Source organism: Patagioenas fasciata, chromosome 7, assembly GCF_037038585.1.
Source record: "Patagioenas fasciata isolate bPatFas1 chromosome 7, bPatFas1.hap1, whole genome shotgun sequence".
Classification (NCBI taxonomy): domain Eukaryota; kingdom Metazoa; phylum Chordata; class Aves; order Columbiformes; family Columbidae; genus Patagioenas; species Patagioenas fasciata.
In genome coordinates, this window is record NC_092526.1 from 29828145 (window position 1) to 29846237 (window position 18093).

Below are 18093 nucleotides of genomic sequence, written 5' to 3' on the forward strand. Positions count from 1 at the left end.
TTATTAGCTGAAGGTTGAGTTAACATCTGCTAAAATATGTTCCTCTTCTTTCTAAAATGAGGTCAAATCATATCTTTCTGTAAAATCTAAGTTTCATAGTGAAGGCAGTGAAGTTATCTGAAAGAGTATTAAATTGATCTTTAGCCATTCTAAAATAATCCCTTTTTTTCTGGTTCCTGTCATTTTTAACTTTTCAGTTTTAGAGTCTCTGTCACTATCATATGAAACTGCTATATATAGTATACATAATATAACTGTTAAGTCAACTTTCATGGCATTCATTACCATAAGGTGTCCTAACAGAAATAGTTGCTAGGGATAGTAACTATGTACCAACAGTGAGAAAGCCAGCCTCAGATATTTCATGTGAGACTACAGATAATAGCTCATTACCAATTCACTGCTCACACATACCTGTTCACCTCTAAAAAATAATTCTTTGTATTTTTTCATACATAGCTGGACATTCTATATAGAAAGTCCAGTTTCTATAATATTTAACTTCAAATGGGTAATGTTTTTTTCTCATGTAATTAATGACAATTTTTCTCGATATGTATCAGTGATTATGTTTAACAAGCAACCCTTCAACAAGTAAGCAATCCTTAAAATAGCAACCCTTTTAACTTCACAAAGCATCAGTGAGGTTATAGAGCTGTGCCTTAAAATTACTCAGACCCAGCAACAAACACAAGACTAGAATTACAACCCTCCCAGGTTCTTTTTCCTCTAGTAGTTTGTTTTTGAAACCATATAGCCCACTGAGATTTCAAACACGTTGCTACTTGGAGCCGTTAAAATTAAGAAACACTTTGTGCTGAATTGAACCTCAAGCCTACCTGTAGGAAGCCAGGCATGGCTTTCTAGATTATATCTGTTCCTTCAACTGTCAGTCAGAAATCAGGCATTTTCCAGGCAAAATGTGCCTTAATGTGTCCTTCCAGGTAGCAACCATCTTCTGGTTTAGTCTAAAGCATACTTGAGTCAGACCAACAACACCGCCTTTCTCTTTCTCTCTTCCCTGGCCATCCTCTTACTTCTTCAAGCCACGACAGCACTGGAGCAATGGCTCGATGTGATGAATGGTCTTTAAACCAGTTAAATCTGATCCATGTGGTCACTCACGTTCTAAGTGAAAGGATTTTGATGTATGCTCTTTTGCGCCTGTTGCAGAATTCACAATATGCTTCTCTTCTGTAAAAGCAAAAACATGGGAAGTGAGGTTATATCATAGCACTAATATGTTAGCAGGAAATATTAGCAATAGTATTCAGCCTTTTTAGCTCTAAAAATAAAGGACAATATCGATACTGTAAAAATGTCTGCAATGTAATTACATTGTCAATGTATTTTAAATTATGTAGATAATTACAGTTTATCTTTACAGAAAAATACTCTTGACAAAAATAATTGTCAGATGTAATCACAGAATCTACTTAATTCTCTTTCTAAAATGCGGGAAATGTTGTTTCAAGGCTTGGTTTTGTGCTTGTGGAAGACTAAGGAAGAGAAGCGGGTACCATCCTCGCACTGGACAAGCATTCCTACTTTTATCCTCCAGCTCACTAGAGACTGTTTCTTTCTATTTCTGGGCTCTTCCTGCATAAACTTCTAGTTATATTGAACTGCGTATCAATTTTATGACATGCACAAATTGTGTATCGGTCTCCCTTTCTCTTTGTACAGAATCCTTGCTTTGTGATGCAATACAAGGCTTTTGTCTGGTTTGGAATCAATCACTGAGACTCTGCTGCTATAAAGCAACTGAAATCATTCATTAATCTTCCAGTTCAATAGTTTTATCTTTCATGAAGTAAAATTGATTTCCTTATCTGAACTTGCAAAGAACTGGAATGTGCACCTTTCTTGATTCATAGCTCAAGATAGGCAGTAATAGAGAAGCCATGAAAGCAGCAGCAGAAATGGCAGTTTTAGGTGCAAAATTCTGATATTTACTTATGAGTGGACTGCATATTGCACAGTATTAGATAGCACTTCGAAAATAGGAGAATAGTTTTACTTCTGCAATGACAGAAAGTCTCTTCGCTCATAAATGGATATTTAAATTTTGGGAAATGAGTTCCTGGGGAAGCATTAGCTTTTTTACAGATGTGGTTTATTTATTCTCTGCTGAAGAGCTTCATGACAGTTTATATAGTACAACAAATCTCTTCAGTTGCAAGAGGGGTACATTTATTCCATTGTGTTTGAATCAACTGGGAAAATTAGAAGAACCTTTGAGTTGAACTACTGAGTAATTTACAGCTTCTTTTTCAAGGACTAGTAGACCCAGGAATAGACAGTATTTCCATCAGGACCTTACCTGTTTGCTGGCCAGATGGTAGCAAGAAGCATTGGAAATCTGATTAATATCCTGTGGTGTTTTATACCAGCTCCAAGGTTACTGACCTTTCAAAGACTTCTCCAAACCTTTTGAGATTCTTCTGTTAGTACCTAATATCCCTTTGGGCCCCTAGAAAAAGGAGTCAAATCTTGATTTGATTCTTTGATATAACTGAAGCTTTGTGACAGTGTCCTACCTATAAACTAACATTTGGGGAGCTGTATTATTTCCCATTCCTTTTCAATGTAGTCTGTGATTGGCTGCACAATCCTTGCATAGCCACCAACACAAATTCTTGAAACGAAGTCTAAAAAAGAGGGTCTGTGTTATTTTGAATTTAGTCTAGACTTTAACCTTTTATCCACCATCTACCTCATCTGCTTTGCAGTAAAAACACAAATTATTTAAGCCTGGAGACCTAGATTCCAGTTCCACATGGCTGCTCTTTGGCTAAGTTCTTATTTTGTCTGTTTTCTTTCCACTGAGAGGATACTCAAAGCAATGCATTAATGTTCTGTGGACAGTAAAGAAACAGAGATAAATCAGCTAGGTATACCACAGTTATTCCCTGGTCTGCAAAATAATTGCCTTGATAGCCATTTTTTCTTACAGTTTGCTCCTACTTTCAGAACTGTCTGCATTATTAATGAGGCTTTGCATCTACATATTACTATAGCAGGGCATAATCTCTGCAAAAACAAAGTTTAACAGCCGTTGTCTGTGCAAAGATCATTTTCTATAGGAGTTCTACCCACATGGTTAGTTAGAAGAAGCAATAAGGAGTGTACTTGCATCCACATTGCATCAATAAACAAAGCAGGGAATTTCTACCACTAATGACAAAATATCACACCCACAAAAGGGTAAAAATATAACACAGACCTTTGATGGTTCTAGATTCTGTTCCTCACTCATGTTACACAGTCCTTTATTCCGTATAAATACTTGTGACTACAGAAAGATAAGCATTTTACAGAAGTGTTGTCCACCAGTGGCTCTGTCACTGCTTATGGTTGGTTTCAGGAGCTGGAATCAATATCTGAAATGTAAGTCAGACACTAAAAAACTAAAAATTTTGGAAGCGTGTTTTACAGTAGCTTAGAATCGCAGCACTGGAATCTCTGACCCACGTGACTTTGCAATTTGGGGTCTCCTGGCATCATGGTTCCTCTGTATCTTCTTGTAGCATCAGCAGGACTTAGCTAAGCATGTAAGGAAGGAACTTGAAATAAATACTCTTAGTGTTCAACACAGTACAAAGGTCACCGCAGGGGAACGGAAATCAATGTACACTAAGGACAAAGGGTCAGCACAAAAATATGATATACCATTATCCAAACACACAGTGCTGTGCACAACTTACTGTCAACAACTGCTCAGAAATAGCAAGACAGATGGACTGAAATCCCCCTTGTGATAGTTGGAAACAAATCTGTTCCACCAGGGAGAGGTCTTGATCTCCTCCCATGAAATGGCTGACAACTGAGTTGTCTTAGACCAAGGCACAGGAGGGGAAGCATAAATAGAGTAAGCTGGTTTTTACATTCTGTAGTTATTTATTTCTTTGTAACAAATGTTTTGTGTTACTTACCTCAGTCTTCTTACTACCATGGAATCTACTATGAGTTTATTTTTTTATATGATAAGCTAGTGGTGTGCTAGATGTAGTTGGAAGGTTCTGTTAAAATGCCCCTACATGGAGAAGACTCAGACAAGACACAGTTCACCAGTAGTGCCTTTTTCCGGATTACATCTCATCTTCATTTACCACATTCTTAACTGCCTTTCAAATTGTGATAGAACTGATGGCAGGCTCAGGTCCCCACAGGACAAGTAAGTGTGCATGTAAAGAGTGCATGAGACATGAACTCATTCAGCTCTGCAGATATAGAAAGGCTTATGCAACTGTGCTGTTCAGAAGGAATTACCCAAATTCCTCTCAGAGGAGAACTGCATTGCTAACGTACCACACAAAATGTACAGGAGATTTCACAGTGCTAACTGTTTAAACTCCAAAAAAAATCATGTTTTGGTCATTGCTTCTGCAGGGATGAGTGAGACAGATGCTTTTGGAAGTACTTTTGAACAAACAAACAGATCAGCTGAGAAAACATAACTTCTGTATTATCCATTTGCTTTGTCAGCTTTATGGTATCAAGATAGAATGAAGTAATAAGTATCATTACTGTGGGGCTAAAGTGGGAGGCCTTTATCTACAAATGCCAGCATTAAAAGTGATAGGAAATCCAACTACCAGCACAAGGTAAATTCCCTCATAAGATAAGAAAATCAGTGAGCTATGACAGTTGTCTGAAAACCTTGTTAGTTCAATGAATCACATTTATATAGATACTAATAATTATAATATAAATAAGGCAGTCAGAATAATGTAAAATAGCCCATCATATAATACTCAATATGTCAATGTTATTACCATAGTGTTGCAATTACAGGAGTTTAATAGAGAAATATAAGGCACACAGAGAAAGTAATTGAGATAAAAGAGAACAGTAAATTGTTAAAGTACTGCTGAGAGTGATGAGCTGAATTTATTAATTCCAACAATTACAAACTTACAGAGCAAGTTATCTTTCTTTTATCCCAATGAAAGCTTGTGTTAAAGCAAATAGTCAACAGGCCTAATATAATTCCCCTACTTCATAAATCTGGAAGGTTTGTTAAACATCCCACCTGGATTTTCTGCAGTGCCGCACTGCTTGTGTTGGGAGTGTTTCTTCTGCAGCAATTGCAGATGAGGAAATTCCTTGAAGTGCTGTAGAATATCTCTGCACTTCAAAGTGTCTGTCCTGAATATAGCAGACATTCCATCAGCTTGCCTCAATGCTAAGGATATTCATGGATCTCAAATGAAATAAACAAACTCTTTTTTTGTGTCTGCCTTACACTAAAAATCCCTCTTCTTTACTATCCCTGGAGTTATCCCATGTACTCCTGCCCTTTTGAGTGGCTGCTTAGGAGGGAGGCAAAGAAAATTGACCGGCTGTCAAGAAAAAAAGGAAAAGGAGAAAATAATCCAGTAAGATAAAGTAGTGGTTGTGTTTCTGTATTTCAGTGAGAAAAAGCAGGACAAAGGTTTTGCATAAGCAAAATAACTGCCATTATAAGGAACAAGTAAAATCCAAAGAAATACTGAGAGTCTAGCAAGCAAGTCAACCTGGTGGCACCTTGCTATGATTTACATCAGACAACACTTCCTGGAGAAGAGTTTCCATTGGAGAGGGACAGGGAGAGGCTTTGCTTGTGGTTTAAAGAACAAAGGATGCTGCCTGTCTGTGTTGGCTTTGCAAGTCAGATGAATGACAAGTTGTGATTAAAAAGAAAATTCACAAAGTGCTTAAATGTTAGAATATCCAGCAAAAACCTTGTTGAGCTGCTCCTGCGATGAGGTCCTCCTTGCTGAACTCACACATCCTGTGAGTTCTTCCACTTGTCCAGCTGTCTATGAATTTTGTAAAAGCCCCATCAAAACTCTCTGGCCTTATTGCACTACTAGCTTGTAAGTAGTTACCTGATCTTAAAATAGTCTGAAAAATGAGGGTGACCTAATTTTCCACACACCCAGCAATTAATTCTTCTGTTCCCAAAACAATCTTCCCCCCTGCTAGTTGCACATGTTGCTTCTACAGCTTCTTCCTCATGCCACTATCCTTAATCCCAGAGGGCTACAGAGGATCCTCATCCTGACTGCTCCACAGAACAGGAAAAGGTAAGAGAAGAGAGCAAACGATTTAGTGTGTCAGCTGCGGGCAGAGAGGGGAAAAAAAACAACGAAGACGCAGCTATCCTGAGGTGCTTCAATGCAACTGTACTGTGAATAAAATGCTTTCAAAAAGAGAAGGAAACCATTTTTTTATGTTTACAAGTTTAATTTAGCAATTAATACATTGCGTAGATATTAATGGGGAAACAACTAAGGCTGGATGAGACTGAAAATACCTGTTCTGAATTTTAATTTTTGCAGGCAATCAGAAGGATTATTAGGAAGGATAATGTGCAGATAAGAAGGGATGAAAACATCTTGAAAATTCATTAAAGCCTCAAAATCCTTTGATTTACAGAGCACCTTCAGTACAGTATTTAATATAATAACTTTTGTGGCATTCTTAGGATTTACAGCTGGAAATCTTTAGACTCTGGGACAGACCAGAGGTTTGTGCATGTTTAACAGTATTACCTATGAGTCTGCATATAAGGAAAAAATATGTAAAGATGGGAGAAGGAAGTACTGTAGGGACATATGGATGTGTTTTCCTGCCACTGTCGGAATGTACAGATTATCAGTCTGGGTCACTTTGTCTTTGGAAGAAATTCAAGAACTCATCCACAGGCCTTGTTTTTCCAGCTGCTTTTCTTCAAAGGTATCTAAGTGAGCTCTGCCAGCATAGATCTTGCCACGAAAGAGCAGCATCTGCACCCTGCCCTATAATATGCACACCCTTTTTCAGGCTGCTTCATGGGAGATTAGGTGTCGTGTCTGACGAGCAATATGGTTCCCCTAAAAAATTTTATCCAGGGTGAGATATTTCACAAACACCAAAATAACTTCTTGCTGTTGTGAGGAGTGTCTTTATGTTTCTCTGTGTCAGCTTAATTAGAATGTGATAGTGCTAGTTGTTACTGATAAAGCCAGGTCTATCGTATGAAAAGCTATACTATTCCAAGTGTACACTTGCTCTTGATACAGACCAGTTCCTAGGATTTAATAGAGTGAAATAAAAAGTTGAAATACACTTTCTATTGAAACTGAGTCAAAGTCAAAAAAGGCATTGCAGTTTTTTAAATGAGCCATTTCAAGCTTGAGAGCATTTTCACAATTTCATTTCAGACACAGAAAATCCAAATCTTAACTTTTCACACTAGTTCATATCCAAAAGGGATGGAGAAACCTTTGAGTGTTTCATATGATGGAAATCTTTCTCCCCTGCTAATTACACTTTAATCTGTTACTCTTCCTCCTCACATCCCGAACAATAAAAGGAATTAATCATGTTGGTCATTGAGGTATTCATATAAAAATTAAAAAGGAATTATGTATGCATTCAATTTGAGGTCTGATCCAGTATCCACTGACATCAAAGAACAGACCTTTTTTGGATGAGACTGGTCACTGATGAGATTGGATGATATTAGTAACTGAAATGAAGACACCATGTTATTAATACCAGACTCCCTGCCCGTATTATGAATCTTAGGTGGAGACCCCGTTATTAGTTTGTGCTTGCATCAAGTTTTACAAATGACTACAGTATTATTCAGTTACTGTGGTGTATTTTGTCTGTGATGATCCAGATCTCTTAACAATTCTGTGTTATTAAGAGCTATACGTAAAAACACTGTTCATAATCAGGCTGCAAATTTTATACATTAAAGAGGTATTTCTCTTTTGAGGAATCTTACAGTAAGCTGTAAAACAAATAAACAATCAACCAATCTATTTACTCATCAAATTAACACATCACACTTTATGGTTCAAAAGAAAGTGTGAAATACAGAAACTTAAGACATTTTTATAACTCAGATAAGAAATGCTGTGTAACCTACCACCAGTTTTATCAGTATTATGTTAAATGATCCTTCCTGTATTTGCTTCATTGAGCCCTAATAACATTTGTCTGTCTTTCTGAATTGAAATCATGTTGGCATGACAAACACTAGAAGACAAATGTGCTGAGTAATTTATGGGAATGATTTACAAGGAACTTGGTACAGCAGGCACGATACCTAATCCTGGAGCCTTAGCCATGACCTTATTTAACCAGAGAAATATTGCCAATTATTAAAAAAGAACTTCAAGTGCCAAACGTCCCATCCCAAACAGGTGGGATTAGAGATGAGTTAACTCTGAACGCGACACATGCCCTGTCTCACCAGGTGAGATCAGGTATGAGTGAACTCTGGGTATTTCTGTGTGGTAATGTGGAGCGAATGACAGACAGTCACTCCAGAGGTCCAATTCAATTATAAATTTACTAAAGGCACTTGGTGGAATACAAATTACAGTGATTAGTGACTCAGCAAAAGTATATTATAATATCACAAAACTTAACAATATATTGACAGCAAAAACCCTTCTAAAAACAGTGGATTGGAAACAATTAGTAACTATAATGTGAAACTTAACAAGACTTTAGCAGCAGAACTTACTCTTTATATGTTCAAGAAGAAGGAGAAAAGAGAGAAGAAAAAACGAGGTAGATACAATAGACTAAGATATCAGAGAGAGAGAGAGAGTAAGATATCACTGCTCCACAAGTGATCAGTCCCGCAATGTCCTCTGGAGAGGGGTGGGCGCATGGAAGGCTTCAGTCACGGTGCGCAGCATATATACACCACACTTCATGCCATGCGTGAGGTCATTTTATAACCCAGTTCATTTACATGCAAGTGGTTCACCACCTTCCTCTGTTCTCTCTTCATGCTAATTAGGAAGACTGTTCTGGAAATGGGTCTGGGGTCTCCAAACCAGGGGAAAGTTCACAGTACTGACCAGGAGTGAGTTGGTTTGCCTGTCAGTGGTAGCTGTTAGTTCATGGTTTCTCTTCTGGTAATTGGTTGCTCAACAGATGGTTTATCTCTGTCATCCCATGAGGCCATGAGACCTTCACAGCAACATTGTTAATTGCCTTTATCTTTTAAAGTGTCTGCCTCCACAACCATCTATCTTTCCTGCCCAAAGTTTCAGTCACAAAACATTGGGAAAGATAAGATGAGGTATTTGCCTCCACAGCCATCTATATTTTCCACCCAAAGTATCAATCACAAAACTTTGGGAAAGAAAAGACAAGGTGTCTCCCTCCACAGCCATAAAAATTAGATGTTTAAGGCATAACATTATTCTTTGTTCTAGGTGGGATAGCAGGAGCACTTCAAGGTTGTCACACCAAATTTTACTTTAAAAACACTAAAAAAAAATCCAAACCAGAGTTGAGTAATTATTGAAGGCCAAATTCTGGATGCCAAAACCGAGACATAAAAACCCCAGATGTGAGATGACAGGCAGTTCCCCAAGGGCTCATGTTGCCAGTGGTGCTGCTGGACACCATTCCTCACTGAGTACTGAAGTCAGGAGGCATCAAGGGGGTTAGAAGCATTCAATCCTGCCAGGCTGCTCCAGTGGCCTGTGGAGCACAGACTCAGATCTCACAGATAACATAGTGCTGCTCTTTTATACCAAGGCTGTGGGAGAAGAGGGAGTGAGACAGCACCAAGTCAGGAAGCTTTTGGAGAGGCACATCAATAAACTGAAGAACCCATGGGCAGCTCGAGCTATTCTTTTATATGATGGATAGGTATATTGATATGATGTTGCATTAAGCATAGTTGCAGTCCAAAAAGTCTTTACAGTAAAAAGAACATTTCTCCTGGAGAAAGGTCTTACTTAGCAATCAGTAAATTAGTAAATGTGGGTGAACACTGGTTACAGGAGTTATAAGGTCTCCCTCTTACTGCAGGACCTGAAGCACTCCTGATCGTGCTCTGTGCTGACAGCCTATGCTTCCTTGAGCACTTTGGATGAGAAATATTTTATGCTGAGGGTGGTGAAACACTGGCACAAGTTGCCCAGAGAGGCGGTGGATGCCCCATCCCTGGAGACATCCCAGGCCAGGCTGGACGGGGCTCTGAGCAACCTGGTCTGGGTGAAGATGTCCCTGCTCATGGCAGGGGGTTGGACTACATGACTTTTGAAGGTCCCTTCCAACCCAAACTATTCTATAATTCTAGAACTATGTACATGCCTGCAAATCCAAAGCAGGGTCCCTCTCCCTCACTTCCTTCCACCCCCCGCCCCCCGCCCTGCTTTTGGAGGAGGCACAGAACTGATGAGGCCATGGCTGTTTATTCCTCAGTTTTGACAGATTTGCACACTATCATATACTCACTGTGTTTGCTTGTTTTCCTTCTAACAAAACAAAGATGTTTCAAAACTGTTGAGAATACAAGTGAATCCACAGCCCTTATTTTGCTATTTATATTTATATACTCCTAGGGCACCCAGCAGACCTGGCTATGGAGCAGGTCCTTGCTGTGTTCAGCTACTGTTCTGCTCATAAACACTTAAGTGCAAACAACTAGATACTGCTATGTCTGCGCTTAAATTGCTCATTGTAATTTCACATCACCTTTTACTCCATATCAATTTTCTATGCAACATATTATAGTATCTGCTTGTGCATTTTGTGCAGACTGTGTAGCAAGAAGCTTAATCTAAAACATCTGCAGCAAGACAAGATGATCACATAAACGTTATTTCTCACAGAGGTGCTGTCTATAAACTACACTGAAGTATGTTTCCATTGCATCAGCACAATCCTTGCTTTGCATTTACCTTTTATCACCAAAATGGAGAACAAAGGAAAATAAAATACAAGGGGAAAAGTCAAATTCCCATGCACATAATTAGTGTGTTCAGACAAAAGCTGACAAAGATCTGAAAATTATGTTCCTAATCTGTAAACCTGTTCAATAAACTGCATTAAATATCACTGCTGAGTATCTGTTTATGTGCCTAAATTCCCAGTAAGCCAGATGGAAAATTACTTCCTAATGTGGAATCGCCGGAGCTTTTTGATAGCAAAAACTCCACACACATGCTAAACTGTTCCAGAGTAATTCATGTAGTCAGCGATTTTCAATTTTCAGAGCCTAATGGATACAGTAGGCACTTGAGGGATATCTTGACTTCAGCAGCACCATTGTGCTCCATCACATTACCATGCAAGAGAAGCAATGGCACACAACACAGTCTCATAAAAGATGGTATAAATTATCTTTGTAGCTGAGATTTAACTTTGAAGGCTGGCATCCATACACAGGCAATTTCTTCTCAATCGTGCCCTTTGGGTATTTCCAAAGGATAAGAAAGTTGCTCGATATCAGGCGTATTTTAGCTCTAAAAGTTCTTATACATAGTCGCATCAGTGTATCAAATATAATAAGGATGCATCTTACCATCAATGTGCAAATACCTTCTGTCAGCAAATGTGCTAATTACAAAAATACGTGGTCCAAGACTTTCCATATTATTTCCTTAATGGACTGAGCACATTAGCTGTTTTCTCATTACATCATTTTGAATACAAGAATAAATGCAAGTCCCAACACAGGCACTAGAGAGTGCAGCTTATAAAGATTCACCTAACAACTGAAAAATCTCAGAAACAAAAGAGTCATTTTTACAGAGGAAAATGCTCTGAAAGGAATATTTGTTAAACACTTAATGTATGTCCCTTAGAAGTCAGTGGAGCACTTGAATCCACTCTTACCTTGTAAGATTTTCTTAATAAAAAATCTTGTCAGTTTGCATGATTTGTAGCCTCCTATTTAATCTTTCTAGTTCAGAATGTTCTTCAGCATCGTCAGTGAAATATAATCAGAAGAGTTATATATTTGTACTTCTGGATGCCTACAAGGTTTTTGCCCTTTCATTGTGATCCACCAGACTGGAGTAGGATTCAATTAATAAAACATACTCTTAACTCTAACTGGCCTATAAGATGATAAATCAGAATATCAGAGCCACTGGTGTAAATGCAAACATGTCAAAACCTGAATGTCTGGTAACACGTAATTCACTGGCTTTAACCAAAATAAATTGATTGGGGTGGGGGGGTAATTTAATAAGATTTTTCCAAGCATACTATAAGAAAAAAACCTACCCTGGCTTCTGCTGCTGATGTAGCTAAAAGGGGTAAAAACAATATTTACCAAACAGAAAGCAAACTGGAGGGAAGAAGGTTCATTTTCAAACCTCAATACTTGGCTCTATGCGCCAAAGTAAACTGAGAATACAGTACAGCTAGCTGCTGGTGGGTTGTGTTATTTTTGGACTTTAAGAAGTCTGAGGACTAAATAATGATAAAAATCTGTGGCTGACGGGACAGCCTTTGTTTCAGACAGTTATGCAGGAGAAGAAACACAGCCTTACAGTACTGAGTTCATCCTCAACTCACTCTGTAATCAGCAGTCCTGTATTTAGTGTCGAGGCAGATGTTCCTACCTGCGCAGGCACCGACATGTCAGCAGATCCCAGGTATAATCACTGTGTCTTCGATGGAGGGAGGAAAGAACTGTGAGAAAAAAAAAAAAACACAACTTGGGGCCAAAAACTGCCTACAGCCTAAACACTGGCAATAACTTCAATTTCTGTATAGGACAGAAAGGAAGGGAGGATGTCCTATTATTTGGAGGGAAGGAAAAAAGACCTTGAGGCTCATTGGTGAAGTCTATGAACTGAAAAGTACTAATTTAACACATGGGTAGTAAGTGGAATGATGGCATCTCTTCAAATGAATTCATAAATTAAAAGGTATTTCACATTCTTAAGGGAACATTTTTGTTGGTTATAAAGAAATTAATAAAACTGAAAACCTGTGAGTAATACATTGTAATTGGATTAGCAGGTTATCACTGAATGATTGTGTTAAATGAGGAAAGTAACATCTACAAAGGTTTTGCACTTAAAATGAAAACTGTAGCAAGTCATTCTCAAAGACAGTTTAGTTCTTGGCAGCTCTTCTAACAAGACATTGACTGATCTCTGCCCACATAAAAGAAGAGCCTACACTCAGTGCCTTCAATAAATTGCAGGTTTGAATATTCCAAGATGGTGCAGAGAATATGGGAAAAATGTAGATTTTTAAAATAGGAGGTTTTTTTTAAATGCTGGGTATTTCCTTCTGTACAGTTACTCTGCTCAGTGCAGAGAAGGCTGGGTGAAATGCACCGCATATGGACTAGAAGTCAGACTAGGTGAGCCTTTCTGACCTTAAAGTTGAGATATAACTGAACTGGGATTTATGGGACTCAGGAACACAGGCATCTGGCCAAAACAAGTTTTGTGAGAGTTTTCCTTTGCATTATAGTTGTGTGTTTAATGAGACTTTGTACTTTTACTGTAAACTAATATCGGCATCAAATTACTTTCTATACCAGATTGTTTCCCATCTGTTTTTTGTTCCTTTTTACTTCATATTTCTCTTCCTTCATATAGTTTTCTCCAATTGCTTGTCCTTTTCCACTTTATTGTCCCCAGCTACTTACTTCCTTTCAGGTTTTACTTGCATATCACAATTCCTTTATCTTCCTGTTTCTTTCCATCACCATCATCAGAAAATAGATACTGATAATGTGGCATTTTGATGCTTTGCCTGCTTTACTAAACATATTTTACAGCTGGGAGACTGATGTAGGTAAAAAATAATATGTTGGCTTTTTAGTGCACCTTGAAAGTATGTGTGACTGCTTAGAACAGAGATCTGCATTTCTGGACAAACTCTAACTTTTCTTCTTTTTTTTTTTACAAAACTGAAGCAACCTTTTTTAACAGTTATAAATGTAGCATACTCTTTCATCAGTCACAAATCTGAAAGAACAGTTTTGGAAGGGCTTTCTCTCATTCCCTGTCTCTGCTTTCAAGAGGCAACCATATTAGACACTGTTGGTATTCATGTTTAGTCAGTAAGCACATTGGCAGAACAGCCATTAAATGGAAGCTCTTTTACAAAATTACAACACTTCTAATTCCACTCCCACCTTTTTCATACATCAATTAAGTTTCATTTCAGTGGTTTTGTCCTCTGCATTAAGTTATCGTGCCATACCGCGAATTATATGTCAAATTTGCTTCCAGTGCACTCTCTCCAGAAGATGCAGAAGACACAGAAGTGTCTCACAGAATTCACTGATCAGGCTGTGATTTATTATGAAATCAATGAATAAATCGATTGGCCTTAGTTTCAAAGCTTTGAATCGGGCCCTTTGAGAATGGATGAAATTGGATTGTATGATAAGAGCTAGCAAATTTAAAAAAAAAATTCTTTACATATGGGTTGTATTACAAAAGATGCTGAAGATATTTAGTTGTTAGTTTGTTTGTTTTGTTGGTTTTTTTTTAAAATCAAATAGCCATTCCCCTGTTCGTGAAGGCAAGAAGTGCAAGGTAACAGTTTTACAAATGGACTGTAGATCCACTATTACCCTCCTAGCCAGCTTCCTCATCTATTCTGTAGTGAATTAAATAATTTTTTGTATATGTGACATTCTCATTACCAGATTAAATTTGAAATTATTAGTTGTATAACAATTCAAAGTAGAAGCACTCACTGAAAATACGAAGGCTATAATTAAAACTATTTATAAATAACTGGGACTAAACTAATTTTTCTGTAACACAAATTTACCAGTGTGGAAAAAGGAAACTATTTATTAAAAGAAAATTATTTATAACAACATAATTGACTAGTTAATCAAATAGTAATAAATTTGCTGGTTCTGTAAGTTTTCTTGCTGAGAATTAAAGTACATGGATATTAAGCAAGGTCTTGTTTCATGGCAGTAACAGATTATATAGTGCATGAGAAACTGTCCTGTCTTTAAATTAAACTTTCATGGCATCTTATTTTTCACTTGAGCCTGCACAGGATCAGTGCTTTTTTTCTTGTATGCCTCTATGAAACTACAAAAAGAAAACCATTTTATTTTACAAATGGGCATTTAACCATCTTAAAGAAAATAGTTGATGGTGCACCTTGTTGATTAGCACGATTACTGACCTAGCCAGAATTAAATGAACTTTGCATTTAAACTAATATGCTGTAAACAGCAATGAATAAGGGCACCTAAGCAGCAATTTAAATGCATCAATTTTGGTGGAATGAGTATTATAAAAGATTGACTTAGTTCACATTAGAAATAATTTCCTGCCCAACTCAGCATCTTTATATTATCTCCTGTGCTTATTTACTTTTCATATCATTACCACTGTTGCTTGGCCAGATCTTTTTTTTAATGATAACATCGGTTTCTCTAAGCCAAGAATCTTATTTTCCATAATTGTTTCTCATATTAGAACACTTTGGAAATTAATGACAATTTGACATTAGTTGTTGAGGTGATGCTGAGGACTTTCTAGGCATTCAGAACTAAAAATACACTTCCAGAAGAGAGAGTGGGAAGTAGTCCCAGTGCCAAACGTAGGTTCCCGTAGTCCCACTATTAGATGTAGGTTCCTAATTCAGGTGGTGATGCTGACCATCACTAAGCCAGCACCTCAGAGTTCAGTGGAGACAGAAAGGCTCTGTTGACTATTGTCCTCAGTGCATAACTTAGACATTCCTTCTCTCTGGTGAGACACTTTGATGCTGTTCATTAGGGTCGATTCTCAATTACTATTTTTTTTATATCCATATGATGATTCTTTAAAAAACTAGATATCTTTTAAAAAAGTAAAGGAGCCCTGGACCCTTCAGTCCTGAAATCTGTCTGAAGTTTATATTCTGGAGGTAGTGATCTAAAGTCCTGAAGCAGCACAGCAGCTTCAGAGTGGCTGAAGGCAGGAGCACTGTTTTACCTGGCAGGAAAACTTCCACAGGCTATAAATAATCCTTGCTCCTTTTGCAAACAAAAATGAAGGATGGTCCTACCAGCTCAGCCACAGAACAGCTCTGCTGTTCATAATTCAGGGAAAGGGAAAGTGCCCTGTTGACAGCATTTTATAGCCTTTGACAACACAAATCTCTCCAACCTCAGCCCTGCTAGTTGCCTCACATGGTAGACTCCTTGTAGGACTGCACTGGAAATTGGGTGCTTGGAAAGACAGAGCACTTGATCTGAAGAACCCTTGGGAATGTGTCAGTGACAATGCTTTTGTAAGCCTGTCTCACTTTATCCAGCATTAAGAAAGGGTCTAATATATTTCATTGCACTGTGTGGCTTAATTGCTTGTGTCTTCTTCCTCTGAGTCTTTCAAAATGAAGAATGTTATTTCCATATATCTTCACAGGTTATACACCATTCATGATCTTCCAGGCCACAGTTATATATCTCTTTCTGTGCATGATTTCACACTGTTTCTCTGAAGTCTTTACTTTTTAAGTCATTCAGTCTTCTCTTGAAAATGTGAATAAGAGGCCAGATGATTTGTTCCCAAAGATAATCAAATTCTGCAGGAAGTGCCTGTGCTGGTTTTTATACCCTGCTCTTGCCTCTAAGGTGAGAAGTGCTTTTAAAACCTAAGTGTTAAAGCAAGTCAAAGGCAGGAAGGTGAATCAACTAGGCACTTACATTTGGATGAGATAACTCAATGCTTTTGTACCACAGGATAGCTATTTCATGATCTTTTGCTTGCAAAGGGAAACGGCAGTTCTGATTAAACAATTTATCTGTGCTCTTTGTAAGCATAACTCAGTGAAGATGATGGTATGATATAGCTGAGTTTTGATGGCTTGTGCTTAAGAGACATATATCTTTAAGGCTAGTACCTTACATGGATTTGCTCCTAATTAAGAACACCTGTAGAGGCCTGACCAGACCCTGTGGTTTGGCAGCAAAAATGCCGAAGGGCTCTGAAAAAGCAGAAACTTTGCTTTGTCTTTTAAGCTAAGTTATAACAAGGTTCAAGCCTGTGCCAAGCAGGGTAAAGCTATATAATTTATGAGCTATGAGGGCAGCTCTGGGCCCCTTTGAGGTGATTTTTATCAGTGCAGTAGCATAAACAATTTTTCTTCACTTGCACATTGGGAACGGGGAGCACTGGAAGGCCTGCTGTATAAAGGGATCTAGCCTGTGCTGGTCTCTACGTTGTCCAGACTTATTCAGGTAAGTGTGTTTGCATTCCTTTTCATTTTTTGAGAAATGGCTGATGAAGATGTTCTGCTGACCTTTGCTGCAGTGAGCTAGAGACTGAGCATGGGCTGTATATATACATATATATCTATATATAGATATATACATACGAGGTGCAGTTTGAAAACAACAGTTCAGTTTTTGCTGTTAAAATTTTAAGCCTGTCGAAGAGGATCTTTCTACTTCATTTGATTCATCATCTGTCTTTGTTTTGGAAGGCTCAGTTGTACCAAACCTCATCAGCAGTGTAACGGGGCTACCTACAGTAATACAAATCATGCTCAGCTGTAATGATGGGTTTGGGCCCTTGCTGTGTCTGCGTTCTGAAGAAGTCTTCTTCCTGTGCACAAGCAGGTGTTATTTAAGGACTAGTCTTGAAGTCAAGTGGAAAATTATTGGATATAAGTACAATATATAAAGAATTATGTTGTTTGTTATACATTATTAATATAGTCAATATACAAACCAGAAAAGACAGTTTGTAATAGAACTCAACATATTACATTTTTTCCTGTCACAGTTTGAAGGGCTTTTTTCCCCAATGATGGCTTTAGGAGGAGAAGGGAAAATCTATTCTGAAATAATAGGTCCTGGGCTTTACTCAGTGCTTTCCTTGTTCGAGGATTTCCAATTTGTTGTGTATCTGATGAAGCAAAACAATAGAACCAGTTCTCAGACAGTGTAAGCACAGTGTCATGGTATATCGATAGGCTGTTGAGATGCATAGATGTGTAGCCATACTTACAGGCTGCATTTCTTGAAAATAAGCTAACTTGATGTATTATTCCTCTCTTTGTAATGAGCGTCTCTCTGTTTTTCTGTCCGTTTCCCCCATTGCTTCCACCCCTTCCCTCTTGATGCTAGAAAGTCAAGAACTGACTTCGCAGTTTCTTTGCAGATGAATAAGAATAGTATGGCTGACAGATAGGTGTAGACCTGTAGGTGGGATTACATGCTTTACTTGAGACCCATACCAGGTGGGAATTCTAAAATGTGTGTTGAACTCAAGGTTTCCTAAAGGTGCACTCATAGTCCATAACACCTTTATCTAGCAAACGCAGGAACGATCTGTTCTGTGTTGTTTGCAAGAGCAGACAAACTAGACT